Source organism: Dermacentor andersoni, chromosome 2 (assembly GCF_023375885.2).
Source record: "Dermacentor andersoni chromosome 2, qqDerAnde1_hic_scaffold, whole genome shotgun sequence".
NCBI lineage: Eukaryota > Metazoa > Arthropoda > Arachnida > Ixodida > Ixodidae > Dermacentor > Dermacentor andersoni.
Window position 1 is genome coordinate 92,143,155 of NC_092815.1, and position 22,199 is coordinate 92,165,353.

Genomic DNA, 22,199 nt, shown 5'->3' on the forward strand with positions numbered 1-22,199 from the left:
CAATCAATCAATACAGCTGACAGGGATTTTTAAAATTCATCTCACGTTCCCAGGCGTGACAACGAACCTTGGATACGCTATACTAAATCATGAACTGTAACGGTTGGTTTTGAAGGGCGACAGTAGCCTCGACGATATCGAATGTCGCATGAGACGCGACCGCGAAGCAGAGCTGCTCTGGTACTGCTGCCGCAACGGACTCCTCGATGTGGAGCGTATTGAATGTTACATTGTTTCGACAATAATTCCTCTTGAAGAAAGAAGACCTCAGCAAACTAGCTGATGCGCTGCTACTTCCTTTCTCACGTAATACGAGAGGAGCAGCTCGGTTCGATTGCCTACGTTGTGGGCGTTTAACGGCATCCCAGTAATTTCCTGCAAATTAGAGGCGATAACGCTCCGCTGCAGCGGGTCCGCGAACGGGTTCAAATTTCTCACTTAAGCGAGAAGCTCTAAATCAATTGTGCGACGCCAAAATGCACTCGACTTTTCTTATCAGCTGCCGTAACTGCCATGCTGCTGTCGCTCGCGGCCATCTTGTCCGTTGTGTTCTCAGCAGGTCGAGATCTCACGAGAGAGCCGCCGGTAAGGCCCGCAACGGCTCTAGCTGGCGCAACGCAAGCGCGGGGATCTTGCGTGCGCATCGCTCGCGTGCGCAGCCGTACGCATCTCTTTCACGTTCGGCGCGTGCGCAGTCTCGATCTCGCTAACGTCTTACGTACGCAAGGCCGATGCGTGCAGTAAATTTAAGCCGTCTGATAGACAACGGCAGTTTAAGTCACGCGCGGGAATTTAAATGCCACAGAATATAGAAGGGTGCGATGAAAAGCAAAGTCAGTGAAGGGCAAGTTCGCCTGAGCCGGGGGACAATGCAAAATTCACGCAGAACAAAAGAGCGCGTATATCATCTCGAAGCGCGTTCAGGAAGATAAATTAAGCAGTGAGAACAAACCCCCCCCCCCCCAAAAAAAAAGAATAAAGGATTCACGGGAGAGCCAGCACTTCCCACTCTATTTTTCTGGTTATGGAAGGAATGCAATTAAATGCGCGAAGCTGGGATTCTCAAACCTGCCCGCATTTCAGCTTCTTATGGTAAAAAAAAACAAAAAAAACGCGTTTTTGATGACAGGCTGCCAAGTTCTATAAGTGCCGCAAACTTGGATGACATTGTTCCCCCGGTGGCAAACACCGACCTTTCAATGAAACCTCGTTCATCTGCGTCAACAAAACATTATTCAAAAGCTCCCGGGAGCGAAAAGAGAATGCGACAAAGTAAATCTGTAATTGAAAACGTTCAGCTCATGGCGTCACCATTATTCATCCGCAAGGAGCTATTGTGAGCCTGCTAAGCGCATACGATTCGTCACAAAGTACCACTCATCAATTTGAAAACTACCGCAGTTCTTTCCACTTTTGGTTTACTTTTTACATACAAGGTAAGAAATTAATAATGTGAAATAAAATTCTCAAATACATCTAAGATGTACTCAGCGCACACCACTGAGAACATCTTGTTCAATAGATAAATTTTGGGGTTTTACGTGCTAAAACCACAATATTATTATGAGGCACGCCGTAGGAAAGGGGGGGGGGGGATGGGTCCGCATTAATTTTGTCCACATGGAGTTCTTTAACGTGCATCCAAGGGCGCTATAACGTAAGACTATTCCAAACTTTTCTATTCCATTTCTGCAATCAGCCTTCCATGATTGGTCAAAAACTGTTTTGGACCACCCCTACTTCACCTGTCTGTGACGCGACGTCACGAAAACCGCGATAGCTCCCCATCTGATATGACGTGTACAGGCTGATTATGCATAATTTGACCGAACAAAAGAAAAATAGTTATTTATGATTCGACGCCTTTTCGCCATTAGCCTTAGGCTATAGGTAAAAATTTTTCGGGCTGCACCCACTTCAACTGCCTGTCACGCGACGTCACAAAACCGCGAAAACTCACTGCGTCAAAGTGACGTGTGCGCGTTAAATATGCATTATATATGCCGAACAAAACTGATTTCTTTCTGAATAGTCGCAGGCTGCCCCGTTCCGAAAGGGATAAAAGATGGCTGCCGCCAATCGCTCAGGCACAGGCTACTCGCACCTGCCGGAGAGCATGGGTTTATTTGCGTATAATAAAGCTTTTTGTGCGGCCGTGTAACGTTTTCGAGCGCTTTGGGCACGTTTACGACCTCTCTCAGCAAGGTTTTCTTTGCTGAGGGTCCTTTTTAGCGGCATTCTTAACCTTCCGTTGCATGCCGCCGCAATTTTCGACCACATGCCGCAAGATAAGTAAGGGAAAGCAGATCATTCGCAGATGCCAGCACCACCCTCTTCACCCGGTTATCAATTTTCAGTACAGTGGCTCGGCCTCATCGGATCCCTCTCCACTTGAGCGTGCTCCTCGCCTCTTGTCAGCCAATTAGAGAAGACAAGCCGCTCAGTGTAGGCAATGTTATTCGTTCTTCAAGCAAACAAGAGTGACCTCCTATAAACGAGGAGAGCGTCTGATTGGCCTGTTCAGACAAGCCTGCTGTTGACCGCCCGATGCTTGCGTCGGCGGTTACGCAAATTTGGCTTCAGGAGATTGGAATAAAAACATATTGGAATAGTTTTGCGTTATAGGGCCCCAACGCACGGTATACGGGCGATTTCGCATATCGCCCCTATCGAAATGCGACTACCGGGGCCGGGATTTGATCCCGTGGCCTTGGGCTTTGCAGCACAACGTTAAAGCCCCTACGCCACCACGGCAGCCACAAAAATGCAAAAATAAGTCAGGAGAAAAAAACAAAAAGAAAAACAAAGCAAAAGTAGTCTGACAAGATGCAGCGGCACCAGCATCAACTGTGCAATCCGAACAATGTTTTTTCTTTCCATTTAACTTGTGTATGGCTTCGCTATGTGAGCGATACAATGATGACAAAGATATATGAAAAAAGAAAAGACTCCATCGCCTGGATTATATGTACTTATCGATAGCATAAAACGATTTATAAAATTGTGGAGCTTGTTGGCGAGGTTGTTTTTTCATTACTTGTATATTATTTGGAAAGTTTCTGGCCCTTTGGGTGAAACGGCAGGCTACATACTGAAGTTGGCACACGGTATTCTGCTATGCCGAAAGCGAGAACTCTAAAAAGAAGAAGCACGTGCCACTGTGCCAAAACGTCAACGACTAACGTCATAAAGCCTTCAGTTGTAGCGGTGGAGACATTAATATTTGAGCATCCAAAGAGCGCTTTGACTCATTAACGAAAAAAGGGGAACTTTAGGTGCTGGGAAATCGGGTCCGCTCCGTGCACCTACATGCAAATAATATGTGGTAGCCTATCTTCATTTTCATTGAAGTTACCACTCAAGAAGATTATTTTAAACAAACATATGCGGGTCATGTAAATCACTGGCAGTTGCATTTCGGATATTTCGAAGAGTGCAAAAACCTAATACACGGAGCCATAGCATTGAACTGCACATTGTCGATTGCGTTCCATGTGAGTTCATCATCGTTGCCAGGGGGACACCGCGGGATGCCGGAATCGCTTCTCGGTTGGGCAGGCGCTCTACGCTCCTGGCAGGTTTCGCTTGAAACGCTACTGCTGTTCTCCCACGGTGTTTGCTGGGGCACGTTTAATAACGTGGAAGTGAAACCAGGAAAGAGAAACTACATTCAGCTGGTGTGTTGGTCCCGCTCACTAGTTGTCGGTTTGGCAAGTGTGTCACTTCACATGGATTGCACACCACAGAAATGATCCTCCACCTCCGCCCGCAGATATTTAAACCATATCCTGAAGAGTGCTATGCTGCACGTGGCCTTTTCCTCGCCGCGGTGGCTTAGCGGCTGTGGCGTTGCGCTGCTAAGCATGAGGTAGCGGGATCAAATCCCGGTCGCGGCGGCCGCATTTCGATGGGAGCGAAATGCAAAGAAAGCCCGTGTTCCGTGCATTGGGGGCACGTTAAAGATCATCTGGTGTTGAAAATTAATCCCGAGTCCCCCACTACGGCGTGCCTAGCAATCAAATGGTGGTTTTGGAACATGACACCCCAAAATTCAACTCAATTCAACGAGCCCCGTCGTCGACCCGTGTGATATTTTGACGCATGCGCAGAGTTACGTCGAAGCGCAGTTAAAAGCAGGAAGCACGCTCGCTTAAACCCTCTGTCCTTGTCCCATGGGTTGCATGTAGTTATTTCAGAATCATGAAAATGGATGCTTACAAATTGTCTGCTACGCAATATAGACTTCACGCGTATGCATCCGTAATTATTCTATAGAGTAATAAAACGCTGTGCAGCTTAACTGGGAAATGTATTTTTGAGGACAGCATTAAAGATTCATAAGTATTGTTCGAGCCATACATATATATCTCTCAAAGAAAACTACACTGAGTATAGCACCGTATCTTCAACGTTTTATTTTATTTTCAGTTTTTTAGCTGGTGGAATTTTTTTTTTCAGCACAAGGCGACAGCGCTCTCTACCGCTGTTACAGAGGTTGTAGTTCTAGAGTGCGTAATAAGGCCAAGTTAGACGCTCACAGCGCAGGTTGACGCGTCACCAAAGTGGCGCATGCTACAAGACTCAGTGCTTCGTAATTCGGACTTAAGTGCGAGATATCTTGGCGCAATTATTCATTGTTATATAACCACGAGAACGATACAGAAGAATAAAAGTGGGTTGGAGTGCGTAAAGCATGCATTACCAAAGCCTGACTGTCAGATTACCACTTTCGCTGAAAAGAAAAGCGTACAGCCATTGCGTCCTACCGATGCTAGCATATGAGGCAGAAACTTGGAGGTCAACAGAGGAGCTCGAGAACAAGTTAAGGACTGCGAAAAGAGCGATGGAACGAAAGTTGTTAGGCGTAACGTTAAGAGACAGGAAGAGAGCGATGTGGATCAGAGAGCAAACAAAGAGAGCCGAAACTATAGTTGACATTAAGAGAAAGAAATGCAGCTGGCAGGTCATGTAATGCCTAGCGCAGATAACTGGTGGACCATTAAAGTTACAGAATGGATGCCAAGGGAAAAGAAGCGCAGTCACGGACGGCAGAAAATTAGGTGGGGTGATTAAATCAGGAAATTTGCAAGTGCAAGTTGGAATAAGCTAGCGCAAGTCCGGGGTAACTAGATATCACCGGGAGAGGCCTTCGTACAGCAGTATACATAAGAATAGGCTGATGGTTATGATGATGATGATAATACAATTCGCACTGGCACTTTGATTTTCCGTGTCAGCGTAGCCGCGACCTGAGTGTATTCTGCGTGTCCACCTAGTGGACATGTCAATTGCGTCTGCTGCTGATTGGCTGGGGGCGCCTGTCTCTAGCTGACGCGTGCCCCAGCCAAGCGAATCAGAACTTCAGCAGCACACGAAATGGATACGTCCACTAAGTGCACACTTACGGAATACCCCTAGCGGGGTATTCTGTAAAGGCACATCTACAACCCGCGACGCTTGGCTACAGTCAAAACTAAGTAGCATGTGGCGTGAGAGCGCGCCGTTCTGTGCTGCTGAAGAACACATTTTCGTGGTAGCTTGGATATTGAATGACGCCCGCTACAGTGGTGGGCCCGGCTCAAACATTTAGCAAAAGTTCACCATGGCATATTCTATAGCCATTTTATTCATTCGGCAATCTAACGGCATACAGACGCTTGCGACGTATTTGTCACAAACATTTTCTATTTTATTTTAAAATCGACCACGACACACTAACGAGTGCGCACTCTTGCTGCGTATTCCCTGATAACGTCAAGTTGTGAGGAATGAGGGGTAAGTCGAGTTTCACTTATCGCGAGTAACGTTTCGTGGGAGACAACTACTTGCTTGCAGCAAAGTTCCACGTGCGCTAAGCCAAAACCTCCCTCCTCCCCTCCCCCCCTTACTTCCACCACCACCACCACCACCACCACCTTCTAGGTCCTTCTCATGACTTGTGCCGTCTAAACAGGGATCATGAGTATCCTTGGCGAATGAGCGCAAGACGAAAAATTCAGTGAGCCTATGGCTAATTGTAGCCCTGTTAATCAAAATCGACCGTTAAGTAACATAAACTACAAAAGGGAGAACAAAACAAAGGAACAGTTCAGTGGCTCCTCGACCATCTTAACTAAGTTACTGCTAACGACAGCTTATGCGCATAGTCCTGACAAATTATTTTTTCTCCGTATAATCTTCATATTTAATAACAAGACCAAACAACTCCGCGGTGAATGTCCTCATTCTCTCAATATACTACGCCATCTCTTTCTCAGGGACAACACGGTACCTATTAAAATGCGGAGCGTGTAGTTTGATATTCGCGGAAGGCATTTCCCACTTAAGAGGCTAAGCAGAACTGCTCGTGGCACAATAAGCAAACGCTATAAGGAGCGTGCTTTCACGCTAAAATGCTTAGCCAAACGGCATAAGAATAATAAAAAAAAACAATTTACAAAAAGAAGGAATGCATGAAATAATGAATGAGGGAAGAAAGGAAGGAAGAGTGAAACAAATAATGAAAGAAAGAAAGTAAGAAAGGAAGAAATAGATAGACATGACAAAAAACGAAATGAAAACGAGGAGAACAAAATACGCAAGAAACAAAGGCAATAATACTCACAGTTTAACGGGTGCTGGTCCTTACACTCGTAGCTGCGGGCGGAACGTGACAACCGTCACATATGCGGCCGAGAAATACGCTCGTCAATTGCTCTTGGCAGGCGCCAGTCTGTGCTCAAGAAACACCATTTCGACGTACGAACATTGTCAGAGTAGGCGCGGACGGGCCTCTAACAGCCGGGCCGCTATTCACTCGCACTGCACCCTTCGCGAACGCGATCATTCGTGACTTCTTTCTTGGCACTAGAGACGGCGAAGCGAGCGCGCGCGATGAGACGGCGTCGCGTGGCGAGAAAAACGTCCGGCCCAACCGTTTGCTCTCGGTTTGTTGGTGGCTCGTGGGAACGCTTCTCTCGTGGATCCTCCGGAGGCGCGTGAGGAGAGGTGGGGAGGAGGAGGACGCGGACGCTCGGGAGCGTGGGGGATCTCGTCCCTTCGCTCTTCCGTCTCTTCCGGCGATGCGAGCCACGTGGGAACACCACGTGACGCCGGAATCGCTCCTCGGTTGGGCGTGCGCTCCCTCCGCTCCAGTCGGGCTTCGCTTGCAACGCGACTGCTCTTCACCCGCGGCGTGCGCTGGACAGGGTGACGCGCTAACCATTTGCCAGGTAAACTAACAAGGTGCGCGAATTCGCGAAATCTTCCATCCGAAGTTTTTCGTCCGAAGTTTTTCCCAGTTTTCATTTTGCTCTCCTTGGCTCGAACGTTCTGGTGCAGAGTTTTTGCGCGTGTCGTAAACATATTTGGTCCCCTTAGCAGTATGTCCTGTAAAGAAGCCGCATAACATTTTCTTCTGTGCTTCTATACTGCTTGTTGTCTTCCGTATATCACAATGAACGTTATATGTCCCGCATTTCGGGACAGTTTTATGGTCGTTTCAGGGCAAGTTTGTAAATGGCCACGCGGTTAGACGCATAAAGTGGCTTTTCTTTACAAAACACATTGTCTTGCGCCAAAACCTGCAATGTAGATTTTTTTAATTTTTATATTTGCTTATAGTTCTTTTAGTTATGATGGTACGACATTGACAATGGACCACGATTTCGTATATTTATCTTTCAAAGGGGAGCTTATGCACGCTTTTAGCATTTCGGGTAAACGACGCGAAAAATAGGAAGCAATAACAGAAACACCCCATTCTTCACCAAAAGCTTACAGTTCGTAGCTCACATTCTCGTTCATCATCACAAATTTGACAGCGCAGCGTTTGTGTTTCATCTCAGCTAAAAGCATCCGACAGAGAAAACGCGAACGTCTAGCTTTCATCTACTTTTCGATTTCCACGTGATACGTTGCTCTTTTTTTCTCTCCCGAGCTACAGCTTTACTAACGCAAATACGAAACAAAAGGCAAGAGAGTGGAGCTAACGCATTCAGGACTATGTAATGAGCTGTAAAGGGAGAAATTCGTCCTTATATGCCAATGTTGTTGGCTCAGAGGTCGCTGACACTGACCGAAGTAACGAAGCATCCTCACGATGAAGCCAGGTAGAGAAAGGTGGGAAAAAGATAACTTTATTGGTAGGCAAGAAAAACACCCCATTAAGTCGACGGCCCATTCCGAAGAGCCACAAAGCCTCGACGCGAAAGATCTTGTGTATACTGAAATCTTCCTGTAGAGCCACAAGGTGAAAGGCAAAATAAGAATTACAAAAAATGCCCCGTAATAACTATTTGTTTTTCAAGTGCCCTACCGAAAACATCTTCGTCTCCTTAGACCTCTCCTGGCACGAAACAAGTTCCGCACTCTTTGAGATGCGTTGATGCGTCGCACGAAGCAAGTTCGACACTCTTTGAGATGCGTTGATGCGTCGCATAAGCCACAAGAAAAATAGGGGCCACGGTGTCGCGGAACTTCCATTGGCTGTGTCAACGAAACTTTTCCTTTATTTGCCCGGCCCGCGTGCTACGGCTCGAGCTCCGAGAGTCTCTTTCGAGTAGACTGTGTCGCTGCGTTTGCCGCTGTAGCGAACCCAGTGTAAATTCTTGTTTTGTATGCGGTATCTCGAAGTAAACAAAAACGCCTTTAGCCAGAGAGATCAGCCACCAGAAATAACCACGCTCAACAAGTGGAAGTCGCCAGAGGAATCGATAAGTGAACGACATTGCGTCAGGTCGGGAAATATTGCCGAAGTAAAATAAAAGAAAAACAGAACGTCGATCAAAGTGGCGTGTTGACATGGATTTGTATACGTTTCGGCTTACACACGGATGCCTTATTGGCTACCGGTCGAGTTTGTTCGGTCGGGAAAAGGCTTACGTTCCTCCTAGTCCTTAATATGAAGCCACCGAAGAAGCTACATTAACCGCTTGCCCCGTTAAATTTGTGATTTTCGTTTTTCTTAAGGTACACTTACCAACTCGTATTACCTGATTCCATTTCTTCCCTTCTTGTTGCCGGTCTAATCAGGATGAGAACTTCCACGTATTCGCCTCTCTTAGGTTTCTGTTATTTATGCACTTTAATTGTTCCTAACCTAATTGCTCCTATAAACTTTGCCCAAAAATCCACACTGTTCTTGCCAATTTCACATAATGGGTGCGCCCCGTAGAACTGAAGTTCGACTTCATCAGCGCCGGGTATGTGCGAGAACAGACAAACAAGGAATGAAGCAGATCTCCCTTCTATTTAACGCGACTGATACCGGATGCGATGAAATAGTTTCTTGGTTGATTGCTGTTGCTGACGCTGATGATGCTGAAAATTGCTGGTGTTGCTTAAGCTTAAGGAGTTATTAAGGTATTGAAATATGGCAGTATGATATTGCGCGTATAGTCTGGATGCTTATTTGTGGCATTCAGACTGCAATTCGCAGTAATTAAGAGAAAGTTAGTTATGCAGGGTGCTATGGCGCAAAAGCAACTGATGCTATGATGCGCCAACCACGAACAACAATTGTACGCAACTCTGTAAGTTGCATTACAGCGTCCGAAGATCACGTTATTTTTTGTTATTTCATTTTCTTTTCATTTATTTCCTTCAAAGCGCACAAACGCTGTGCGCAGAAAAATGCTGGGACATTAGCCAAAGCTAGTTTAGCCCGGTATTCGTGCACAATTTGCAGCAGCAAGAAAATCATACGAATCGAGCATCTAAGTGATGTACCTAGTCAAGCTTTTTTTTCTCTCACGTTTTATCGAAGGGCATGTTCAAGTATAGGACATTTATCGAAGAGCACTTTGCAGGCATATTCAAGTATAGAACAGACATAAATACTGAGAGTTAGTCTTATAAATACGAAGCGTGCATTTTCTTTTTGGTGTTGTCTCCTTTATCGCTAATTATCGCGCTGTGGCAATGCGTTGATCTACTTTGAAGCTGCTTCCGGTAATCGTATCTTCGTTGCTTCAGGCATTACCTTTGACACGCACTTCAGTATAGTCGCATTTATTCCAAAGCTTTGTTATTGCCTTCCGACCCACTTTCACTAGACTTGACTTAATGGAAACGGATCCCTTTCATTTCACTTCGTGCTTTATTTTTCTTCTTCTGATCATCATCACCTGTAACATCCAGAAGTTCGGACGAATGGCCCTTTAGTTTTGAATTCCTAAGGCTCGTTGCCGGGACTATACAATGAGACGTTGGTCTATAACATCTGCACAATATATTCCACTCAAATTCAGGCTACTGTTATGTGCGCGTTACACATATCCACGTTCAGATCATTTCAATAAAGAAAAAGTAAGTTAATTGTGAGGTAAATTTGTTTAAATCTGTTATTTCCTACCAACTACAAGTATAAAAGAATGGGGAAGACCAACCCGTGGTATTGCGACTGCTATATATGGTGATGTGTTCGAATTTATATTGTAAATGAGTAGTGAATGCGGTGTATGCTATTGTGTCTGATTTTGGGTTTTACCTCAACTACAATATCTCCACTCCTGCCCCCTTCCCCACTTTAATGTCATCGTTTAATGCTGTAGGTATGTAGTAAACACATCCAACACCCATGCGCAATACAGCAATGCAAAGGCTCCAATCTTCATGCTGTAACAAGACACTATATTCGGTATTCTTTTATGTAGATGACTTCAGTCTGTCTGGAATGCTGTGTCGCCCACTTGCTGTAAAGAACTTGAGCAAGTGGTTCCATTTTACAAGAGTTTACCAGTAAATCAAGCTCATACGTTTGTCGTCAAGACGGATGAAGTAATCGATTGCATGAAGCCCATCTGCTACAGGCAATGTCAAATGTCGTTCAGTGTTTCTAAACTGTAGCCAAACGCTATCATTCACGTAAGGCGAACTTAGATGTTCACTGGAAAAATGTTAGGTATGGACGAAGCGGTGAGAAACTAGAGGAAACAAACTTTCTTATCATGCAAATCAATCGCACTCCGCGTGCGATGCTCCACTAATTGAGTTACCGCGGCGCCGTTTCCCCGTCCACTTTCTTGGGTATTTATATTTCCTTGTAGAACCCTGGGAGTGTTAGCCAGCGCCACCACTCACAGATCTTGGCGGCGGACGTGGAACATCCTTTTTGCCGCAGGCGTCACGAGAACGCGATCCTTTTTTTGAGTGAAGGCACCCGGTCAATAAACCCCCACATGCTACCTGAAGGCATCACAGGCATCACATCCCACAACCTTAGCGAAATGCGAAGGTTGTGGGTTCGTTTTCTACTGCGGCAAGTTGTTTTTTATCAACTTTCATTTCCATTAATTTATCGTCTCTTTATTTCATTTATTAAGCACAAGTAATTTCCCCTACGTTGTCCTTGGTGTAAGTGTTTGTTGGCTTCTCATGATAGGACTAATAAATATCAGGCCCCTCGGTTAACCCCCTTCCTTCTCGTTTATTGCATAACGAGAGCCTCGAATCCGGCAACATTGATGCCTTCAGGTAGCATGTGTGGGTTTATTGACCAATTGCCTTCACCAAAAAAAAAAAAAAGATCACGGTTTCATGACGTCTGCGGCAAAAAGGATGTTCCACGTCCGCCGCCAAGGTCTGTGAGTGGTGGCACTGGCTAACACTCCCAGGGTTATACAAGGAAACATAAATACCCAAGCAAGTGGACGGGCAAACGGCGCCGCGGTAGCTCAATTAGTGGAGCAGCGCACGCGAAATACGAAGGTTGTGGGATCGTTCCATGCCTTCGGCAAGTTGTTTTTTCATCCACTTTCATTTCCATTAATTTATCGTGTGTTTATTTCATTTATTAAGCACAAGTAATTTCCCCTATATTGTCTTTGGTGTCAGTGTTTGTTGGCTTCTCATGATATGACAGGCATTAGGAGGAAGGTTGAAATAGTTTCCATTAGCTACAGCTAATTTCAATCAGCCACCTGGTCCTACAATTAAGCAAAATGTCAATATTTCTCTTTTTATTGTGTTACGCCGTGTCCTAAAAGAAAAAAAAAGAACATTGTCCTTCACTGCAGTCAGTCAGTTGAGAGCTGTTGTCGTTACTTTCCTGGTTCCAAATTAACAAAAAACTTCTCGTTAGTGAATGCTTTTTCCCATTGGCCAGCCACCTTCGCCAGTAACATGTCCAGCGTCAGGATTTGACTGGAATTTGCTTTTACGAACAATTCTAGCGTGAGAACGTTTTCTTGGAATACGACCCCTGGATTTTCTAAGCAATTTCTTAGTTCTTTTTTTCGTTCCTTCGTTCGTTCGTTCGTTCGTTCGTTCGTTCGTTCGTTCGTTCGTTCTCTGTACTACTCTTTACGGCCTTCTCCCATTGATCTGGACTTTACCACTCTCAACCTCTAGTTCGTTCCTTTGTTGTTGCCAAAGAAACATGAATACATATGCGATAAATATAGAACGAATGAAGTAAGCAGTAGGAAAAAGAGAAAAAGTTTCCAGACGCAATCTCAGATGATTGAAAAGCCTTATAATGCCATGGTGAAAAATTGTTTCTATCTATCTATCTATCTATCTATCTATCTATCTATCTATCTATCTATCTATCTATCTATCTATCTATCTATCTATCTATCTATCTATCTATCTATCTATCTATCTATCTATCTATCTATCTATCTATCTATCTATCTATCTATCTATCTATCTATCTATCTATCTATCTATCTATCTATCTATCTATCTATCTATCTATCTATCTATCTATCTATCTATCTATCTATCTATCTATCTATCTATCTATCTATATCTCTCTCTCTCTCTCTCAACTCTCTCTGCAGCCTTTTTCTTTTTGCTTCTCGCGTGTGTTCTACATTGTTTCCTTCCTTCATTCCTTTATATTCCTTCTTTCCTTGATTCCTTCCTTTTTTTCTTCGTTCCTTGATTTCTTCCTTCATTACTTCCTTTCTTTCTTTCTTTCCTTTTTACTTCCCGCTTTCTTTTCTGGGATGCCGCTTTCAGAGGGCAGTGAGCTGGTCCTGACACCGGTGCTGCGCTGGGGGCCCCGTTTTTGACTCTAGGAGCCCCTATGTGGAAATGAAATCGCTGTGTGCTGTTAGCTAAGAAAGTAAACAGAAAATAAAAAGAGAAAGAAAACAGGGTGGTTTGGGCGAGACAGAAAAACTGCAGCCACGAAAATAACCGTCCGTTGGGTTTGCCTCGACGAAGCTTTGAGGGAATTGGGGATTAGTGTTGGGGCTGGCTGCGCTAAAGTGCGCAGCATTAGGGCTGACTTCATCCGGGCCTGTCAAGTTGAGAAGCTACAGTTCTCGGCTATGAAGCCTCCCCTCGTTCCTCTACTTTACGAAAGCAGCTTTTCGCGGAGCCAGAACGCCGTAGTACAGCTGGTGATGCGGTCTGTTGTGATTGCTGTCGAGCGCTCCTGTCTTGCTTACGTTTTGAATGTCCATCAAACGAAATGTGTGCACTTTGTTGCGCGTCATACTTCCGCGTGTGCTTATGTATGTTTTTGGGTGTGGATGTGCTTGTGTGTGGCTGTCTATGAAACGCTTGAGCACATCCTGTAAGAATGCCCAGCCTTCCGCAGTTGTCGCCGTGTGCTGCTGAGCAGGTTATAGCTACTTAATCTTGCTGTAACAGCGCTTAATGATCTCCTGTTTCCGAAGGGTCGTGCTTCAGCTCGATGTGAGGCCCACAAAGCTGTGCTGAAATTCTTGTCGACCAGGGGATTAGACCCTCGCCTGTAATGGTCGTGTTCTACGTGTGCTGTGTGATGCGTTGTGTTGTGCCTTCCTCTCTCTTTTTTTCCCTTTGCTTATCTCCTTCTTCTTGTCTTTCTTTTTTTTCTCTCTCTCTGTTTTTTAGGCGGATGGTCATGGTGTTGCTTTTAGGAAAAAAATTGCTAACCCGCTTCTCTCGTTGTCTCTTTGTGATGTTTATATATGTTCCTAATATTATTATTATTTATAACATTATGATCTGCTTGTGTGTGTGTCATTTTTTGGACGTGCATGCGCGCGCGTGCGTGTGTTTGTGTGTGCATGTGTGTGCGCGCGCATGTTTGCATACCTGACACTAAAGCTGCAGCTCATCCGTACTTTTTCGATGCATAAAATATTTCCCCTGCTCCGCTTCCTGCGGACTAAAAGCAGCAACTTGGCACAACTATTAGTCCTTATATATACATAGGACCACCTAGGGACACCTAGGTTCCACCTAGGTACACGCACTTGCACCATATCTCTACGCAACTTAAATACATCGCTTGTAAAAATCGACAGGTTCCTCCAAAATTCACGTTGTGACTTCGGAAATCAGTGTCATTTTCTGAAAAATGCTTGCCCTTCGAAAATGACCTCATTGTTGGAAATAGGTGGAACTCCTATATTGCTAGGTTGGGTGAGTAAGGGTGATATGGTAAGAATTTCAAACCGGTCGCAGTATGCTTCCATCTGCGCACACAGTTGTAAAACGGGGCGTTGTCTTGCAGAAGGCGGACACCATTGGTGAGCTTGTCACTTCTTTTGTTTTTGATGGCCTCCAGCAATTTCTTCAGCAGTGAAGCATATTATGCCCCGCTGATCGCGGTACACTTTGCTAGCAAATCCGTTAAGGCTACACCGTGCTGGTCCACAATGATCGTAAGCATGACCTTGCCTAGCGAGGGTTGGTCCCGTGCCCCATTTGGAGTCGGTGAGCCCGGATTCTTCCAGTGCACCGATTAGAATTTAGTCGCCGGAACACAGTGATGGACCCAGATTTTTTTATGTGTGATCAGCAGTGTGTCGGAACGGAACGAGAACAGAAACGAAAAAAAAAAAAACCCCTATATTTTTGACCGGGATGCGAACGTAACCGAAACGTCATTTATTTTGTTTCGGAGTGGAACCGAAATATTTTTGATCGATTTTCGGTTCAAGGAAAAATTGGCAATCCGAAACAACCTGTGTCAGGCGACGTCAGAATTAACGCGTATCTCAGGGGTCCGCATAAGCGCGTATCTCAGGCAGGGATTGTTGGGGCGATAGCCGGTCGATCGCCCCACTAATGTAAGCCTGCCGCTCGGTGCACGAGCAGATCGCATCGTAGCAAAACCCAATGTTTGCGCGCTGAAGAGCTTATCGTTTCTTTTTCTACCAGTACAGCGCTTTGTTACCGAAGTTATATCGTTCGTTTGTACTCTCATAAGTGCGTTTTATCGCAACAGCGGTCTCTCATTTCGGCGAGTGCACTCGATGGCGTGCTGCTTCTGAGATCTTGCTCAGTGCCTTGATGCAAGGCATCCATGATCTCAGAATTCATAGTTCGCTTACTCAGAAGAACAAATAGTAGCTTTCTACTGTTACTTTGTTTCGAAAATGTTTTCTTGCGAACCAATACTATTATGTACCGTTACGGAAAGGTGTGAGCCTCCGGAAAGGTGTCAGCAGCCGAGGAACACAGTGGCTTACGCTTATGAAGATAGTCTTGAATGATTTTTTCCTTGGACCCCAAACTATGTTGAAATTTTGAGCTAGGTCTCGAATGGTTGCGTGGTGATGTTCTAAAATCATGGCCTCCGTCTGCTGGATGGTGTGTTGATCGATATCGGAGTGTGGTCACCCTGTAAATGGAGCTGCTTAAATGGAGATGTCAAAATCTGTAGGATAACACGAAGGGAAGTGCCTTGCTATTTGAGGCTCGAGCTGGTTGCCTAAGGACAAAAACATACCTGAGCAAATATGCGCATTTAGGTGAGGCATGTGTATGCTGCAGCAAAAAATCCGGAGGTCACTCAGCACATCCTAATGGAATGGGAAGGGTTTCCACTCAAATGTTTCCACCAAACGTACGTAACGTACAACTTCAAAAAGCGCTTGGATTTAAAGTAGACGAACATAGCAAGTAGTCAGTAGTTGACGTAAGCAAGAAAAGTTTGGAGTATTGGTGGAAAACAAGCAGGGAAGAGACCGATACGACTGGATCGATTACAGGCGTAATCAGTGGCACAACGTAGATAGAGAAGATTAAAGAGATGCATACAAGACTGCCAGAAGTAAAATAATTGATAACATATCTGAATAACTCAATCAGGCTAGGTGACGATTTTCCCCGCCCCGTTTGAAAGGTGATGCCAATAAATCATCATCATCATCATCATCATCATCGTCATCATAATCATGTTTCCACCATGTCCGACTACGTTTAAATTCACGATGCCAGTTATTGACCACATTATACGAGCAGGAATGCTCCCCCTAAACCTCTTTCATCTCATTGAATGTGTCTCTTGGTGTGTGGCCTCTAAATTAAAGAAAATTGATGGCTGCTCAGCGTTCCACTGGGTTCATTATCATACCTCGCACCACTTCAGCGCTCGTAAACAACACCCTTGTTAGTTAAGAGTTGAAAATTAGCACGTAACTTATAAAGATTTATTACACATGCGGAGTATCAGCATCCTGCAAGCAATAAAGGTGGGTCAGGTGGGGAAAATATTTACTGAATGACCCTTTTTTCTCTCCGCCTTAAGCCTTCTTTCTTGAAATTGTGAAGTCGTTTGCATACAATTTTAAGACGTAGAATCAGTGATTTGGTGCAACAGACGAATATAACATAAAAAGAAACAATATAAATATTAGTATTGTTGTCAAAATAGAACCCTGCTGATTAAATATGGGGCAGGAAAATAAAATGCTATTCTTTTCTAAAGCTTGCTTGTGTGTGCGATCTTTCTTGCAGGTGCAAAAAGTGACTATTTGTTCCACATTTTCCCTTCAGGATATCAATAACGCTGCGGAAATTTCGTATTTTGAACATTTTGTTGAAAGCGCCGGATCGTTCATCGCTTTGCGGTTTGCGAACTGATACGTTTATCTTTCCAATTTCGGATAAGACGCTCCGTTCTTGAATTGACAGCTGTGAGGAAGTGGAAGTGTCAGAAAAGACGGCTCTGAAATATGAGTGAGATGGTAGCTGGAGATTTACGGCTGTTTCTTGCGAATCATTTGATAGGAAAAACAAAGAATTTTTTTTTTTTAGCGATAATTCTAAGGAGCATCACCATCGTTTCCGTTCTGCCATAATAAAGCTCGCGCACAAGAAAAGGAGAAGGATGAAAAGAACAGAAAACAAAACAAACCTGTGTGCCGCTTTTGACGCTTTCTCAGCTATATCTAGACTCATGTACGTCTTCTACGCATCTCGGGTGAATCTCTCCCCGTTTCGCGAAGCAACTGGAGCGTATATGGGAGCGACGTTTCAAGTGTATCTGTCGTGGAAGAGGTTCTGACCTCAAAGGTGGATAAAAAGAGAAAACAAAGGCTAAAAGATAGTGAAGGCTGAAAATCCATTTAAACGGGTTGCGCGGAAGGGACCGGTGCGGATGAAAACGAGGGCCAGGAGGGAGTTTTAGCGGAGTGGATTTATGGCCGTCATTAAACGACGGAGGCGCGCTCAAAGACTCGGCGACCAAAGTGCACGCCGCTAACAATGTCACCCGTATCTCGACGGGGCGGCTACGCGGAAGAGAAGCCGGTCCGCGGAGTCTTAGGTCTGTGATTTCTTATTCCCTCGCGGCGCGCACTGCCGGCTCAGCGCCTGCCACCAGCTGAATGCCCCTCCCCCCCCTACCCGCCCCCCTCCATCGCCTCACACCCCAGACGTGCCATTATCTGGCTCACGTATGTGACGCTGCTAACTGCGCGATGGTAAACGGGTCGAGAGGACTGTGCAGCGCACGCCGGCCGGTAATAACGGCACGACGATCTCTGAAGTGCGCTTCCGCGCGCGCCATTCTGCGTGGGATGTCTTGTCTGGCCGGTCGAGATATAGAGTGGCCGAAGGGCGCCGGCGGGGCATCCTCGGAGCGTCGTCCTTTGAGGGGGCCGAGGATAGAGCACCGTCGGCGGCTGGCCGGTATTGATGCCGGCCGCCGGCGCTGTCACCGTTCGCCATTGGGCGACGCCGTCCGTTGAAAACGCGCTGCTCTAAAGAAAGCGGGCGAGCCTCACCCTCGACCTCCCGCCTTCCTGATTGATGGCACCGCTGCTGGAATATAGATGAGGCACGTGAATTGGATGGTAGCCTATAGTGTATAGGGCAGCGTATAATAGCCTGTAATGGCGGCGAGTACAGCGCGCTAGTCCGTGCTGGGATGGCACCGAGAGCGCTGTGCTTCCTCTGTGGGCGTTCCGTGTACGTGACTTGTTCTTGGCCAAACGGGAAATGCAAAGATAGACGGGTGAACTGTCGGACGCCCAGAATGTAGAAGCGCGACGCCATTCCTTGTTTACGTATTTTGAGCCGTTTATGTGGCCGCTCCTAGCCGCACAATTCACCATTTACCATCGAGACCATGAGTCAAGCTTTCACTTCAGTGAAGATATCGTTATGTGTTAACGATTATCACACAATTTCACGTTCAAGTTCATTTTGAAGTATGCTGTTTGTTCCTCCTTGCCTTCACCTCTCGCAGTACCTCATTAGAAAGCTCTCAGTGTAGTAAATTGTTTGTATTACCTTAATATATTGTACGTACCGTTTTAATCTATAGTGAAATGTTCTCAACTTTTGTAGCGCATGCGGTATCTTTTACGCGATTGCATGAAAGTACCCACACTTCGGTTACATTTGAAACAGCGCAAACTATTCGTTGGACGTACATAAAATAAAAGTTTGACAATAGCGCATGGGTATATAGGCGGCTTAGCGCACCCTAATGTGAAATACCTTAGCAGCCCCACGCACTTATAGAATACAAATATTACTAAGGTTCTTACGCATACTGACCCGCACTGGCTGTCCCCCTAAACCATTCGACCAAGAATATTGTCGCCTATGAGCTGGGCTGACTACATTTTGGATTTATTTCAAGTTTATCTTAAAAGCGCTATGAAATATTCGGTCCTCTTTTATTTATTTATTTATTTATTTATTTATTTGGTTAATATCAGTACCATTGAGGCGTTACAGATAGGAGTGGTAAATATTCATGCCAATCAATAAATAAAGGAGAGTTTTAGCATAGGTAATGAAAAAGCGCAGATTTGAAAGCTTCACGTTCAGGAATGGAGACGATGCAGGCGTGCCAGATGGTTGCAGTCTGAGCCGGTCTTGGGGAGGAAAAAATAAGAATTACAGGGTTTCTTAAGATCTCTCTTAAGAGGTGATCGAACGGCGAAAGTCTGCTCTGCCTCCTCTTATCATTCGCCTTTTTAGTAAGCATTTTTAGTCATTTGTAATCAATTGTAGTCGTTACGACTTATCGTTAGACATATTGGGCATTAGTAGTCATTACTAGTCATTACAGTCTATTTCAGTCATTATTAGTCAGTGCTGCTCACTACTAAGCATATTTAGTCATTTGTAATCAATTCTGGTCATTACAAGCCATCGTTAAACATTTGTTGCGACGCCGTTTCTCGAAGCTCGACCGGCGTTACTATTGGGTAGCGTGGAGTTTTCGGCAGGTTGCAGGCGTCCGGTAGACCATGGCGATCAGGCAGGGACGAGACGATTTCTAGTGCGAAACTTGCAGAAGTTTATTCGAAGGTTGGTGAAAGATGTAAAAGAAGAGAAGGAATGAATTGAAAAGTACATTGCAGAGCCCCTTAAATAGGCCCACTGAAATCTTAGGCGGGATCTTGCTCCCGTCAACGTCACGTGACATGCACCGAGTCCCACTCGTTGCTTTTCGGCTGCTCCCACTTTCCTGGGCGACATTGCACTTGCTTACCTCCGCTGGTGGCAACCCGCGCGTGGCACCCCGCGGGTCCGGGATGGGCGCCTGATCCTTTCTTCTAGGCGACGTTGGTTCGCGGAAAGGGTCTGCCCTGGAGTGGGACAGTTGGCGGAAAGGGTGCCTCCTAGAATCGCACAGTTTGTGAAAAGGGTTCTCCCCTTGTTCCCACACACACAAAGGGGCCTGTATGCACTGCCGGGCGTCCGCCAGATTGGCAACCACTCGAGACAACCATAGTAAATTAGGAATTCATCCTACGTTTCCGGACAGGCCGCCATTGGAATATGAACCTGGCAACGTTTAACGCTAGAACGTTATCTAGTGAGGCGAGTCTAGCAGTGCTATTGGAAGAATTAAAGGGCAGTAAATGGGATATAATAGGGCTCAGTGAAGTTAGGAGGCCAAAAGAAGCATATACAGTGCTCAGAAGCGGGCACGTCCTGTGCTACTGGGGCTTAGCGGAGAGACGAGAACTAGGAGTCGGATTTCTGATTAATAAGAATATAGCTTGTAATATACAGGAATTCTATAGCATTAACGAGAGGGTGGCATGTCTTGTTCTGAAACTTAATAAGAGGTACAAAATGAAGGTTGTACAGGTCTGAGTTAGCGGTAATGAGTTAGCGGTAAGAGGGAAAATAGAGGAATTCCAGATCAAGCTACAGAGCAGGTATTCGGCTTTAACTCAGGGAGAGGACCTTAGTGTTGAAGCAATGAACGACAATCTTGTGGGCATCATTAAGGAGTGTGCAATAGAAGTCGGCAGTAACTCTGTTAGACAGGATACCAGTAAGCTATCGCAGGAGACGAAAGATCTGATCAAGAAATGCCAATGTATGAAAGCCTTTAACCCTACAGCTAGAATAGAACTGGCAGAACTTTCGAAGTTAATCAACAAGCGTAAGACAGCTGACATAAGGAAGTTTAATATGGATAGAATTGAACATGCTCTCAGGAACGGAGGAAGCCTAAAAGCAGAGAAGAAGAAACTAGGAATTGGCAAGAATCAGATGTATGCGTTAAGAGACAAAGCCGGCAATATCATTACTAATATGGATGAGATAGTTCAAGTGGCTGAGGAGTTCTATAGAGATTTATACAGTACGAGTGGAACCCACGATGATAATGGAAGAGAGAATAGTCTAGAGGAATTCGAAATCCCACAAGTAACGCCGGAAGAAGTAAGGAAAGCCTTGGGAGCTATGCAAATGGGGAAGGCAGCTGGGGAGGATCAGGTAACAGCAGATTTGTTGAAGGACGGTGGGCAGATTGTTCTAGAAAAACTGGCCACCCTGTATACACAATGCCTCATGACCTCGAGCGTACCGGAATCTTGGAAGAACGCTAACATAATCCTAATCCATAAGAAAGGGGACGCCAAAGACTTGAAAAATTATAGACCGATCATCTTACTGTCCGTTGCCTACAAAGTATTTACTAAGGTAATTGCAAATAGAATCAGGAACACCTTAGACTTCCGTCAACCAAAGGACCAGGCAGGATTCCGTAAAGGCTACTCAACAATAGATCATATTCACACTATCAATCAGGTGATAGAGAAATGTGCGGAATATAACCAACCATTATATATAGCTTTCATTGATTATGAGAAAGCGTTTAATTCAGTCGAAACCTCAGCAGTCATGGAGGCATTGCGGAATCAGGGTGTAGACGAGCCGTACGTAAAAATACTGAAAGATATCTATAGCGGCTCCACAGCCACTGTAGTCCTCCATAAAGAAAGCAACAAAATCCCTATAAAGAAAGGCGTCAGGCAGGGAGATACGATCTCTCCAATGCTATTCACAGCATGTTTACAGGAGGTATTCAGAGACCTGGATTGGGAAGAATTGGGGATAAGAGTAAATGGAGAATACCTTAGTAACTTGCACTTCGCTGATGATATTGCCTTGCTTAGTAACTCAGGGGACCAACTGCAATGCATGCTCACTGACCTGGAGATGCAGAGCAAAAGGGTGGGACTAAAAATTAATCTGCAGAAAACTAAAGTAATGTTTAACAGTCTCGGAAGGGAACACCAGTTTACGATAGGTAGCGAGGCACGGGAAGTGGTAAGGGAATACATCTACTTAGGACAGGTAGTGACTGCTGATCCGGATCATGAGAGTGAAAAAATGGCTGTGGCTTAGCTAACGTTAAGCCCAGGATGCGAAGCATACTAGCCTTTATTTTAGTTGTTGAACCACTGTTTAGCCTGGTGAACTGCTGTTGCTTGGCTATATTTGGTTCGGCTAGACGAAGAAACAACTCATGCGTTACTCTGCTTCGCCTTCAAGAGTGGAACGCGACAGCGTTCCCGTCGACCCGCCAAGGGGTGTAAGACAATGGGCTACGGCGCAGCAACTACGCGCCGCGCATTGGACGTGAGCGTCGAGCAACGCAGCGTTCGGCGCGGCAACGAAATGTGCGCCTCAGCAAGCGACGCACGCCCGAGCCTTAGAAACAGCTCGTTTCTAAGGCAACACCGCATTCACTAGAGGCGCTTTTGTACCGCTTTGAAGCATCGTACTCG

General features: G+C 45.4%; 1 protein-coding gene and 1 long non-coding RNA gene across 2 annotated transcripts in view; one reads left to right on the forward strand and one right to left on the reverse strand.

The window, feature by feature from the left end:
- The window catches only part of LOC126542040 (oxytocin receptor-like), a 55,017-nt gene extending 48,102 nt beyond the window's left edge, over positions 1-6,915 (reverse strand). The window contains exon 1 of the mRNA XM_050189012.3: positions 6,605-6,915. The gene's annotated coding sequence lies outside the window, so the exon portion shown is untranslated. The remainder of the gene's footprint in view (positions 1-6,604) is intronic.
- LOC129387610 (uncharacterized) overlaps positions 1-22,199 on the forward strand; it is a 91,624-nt gene that overhangs the window by 66,349 nt on the left and 3,076 nt on the right. The gene's annotated exons all lie outside the window — the stretch shown is intronic.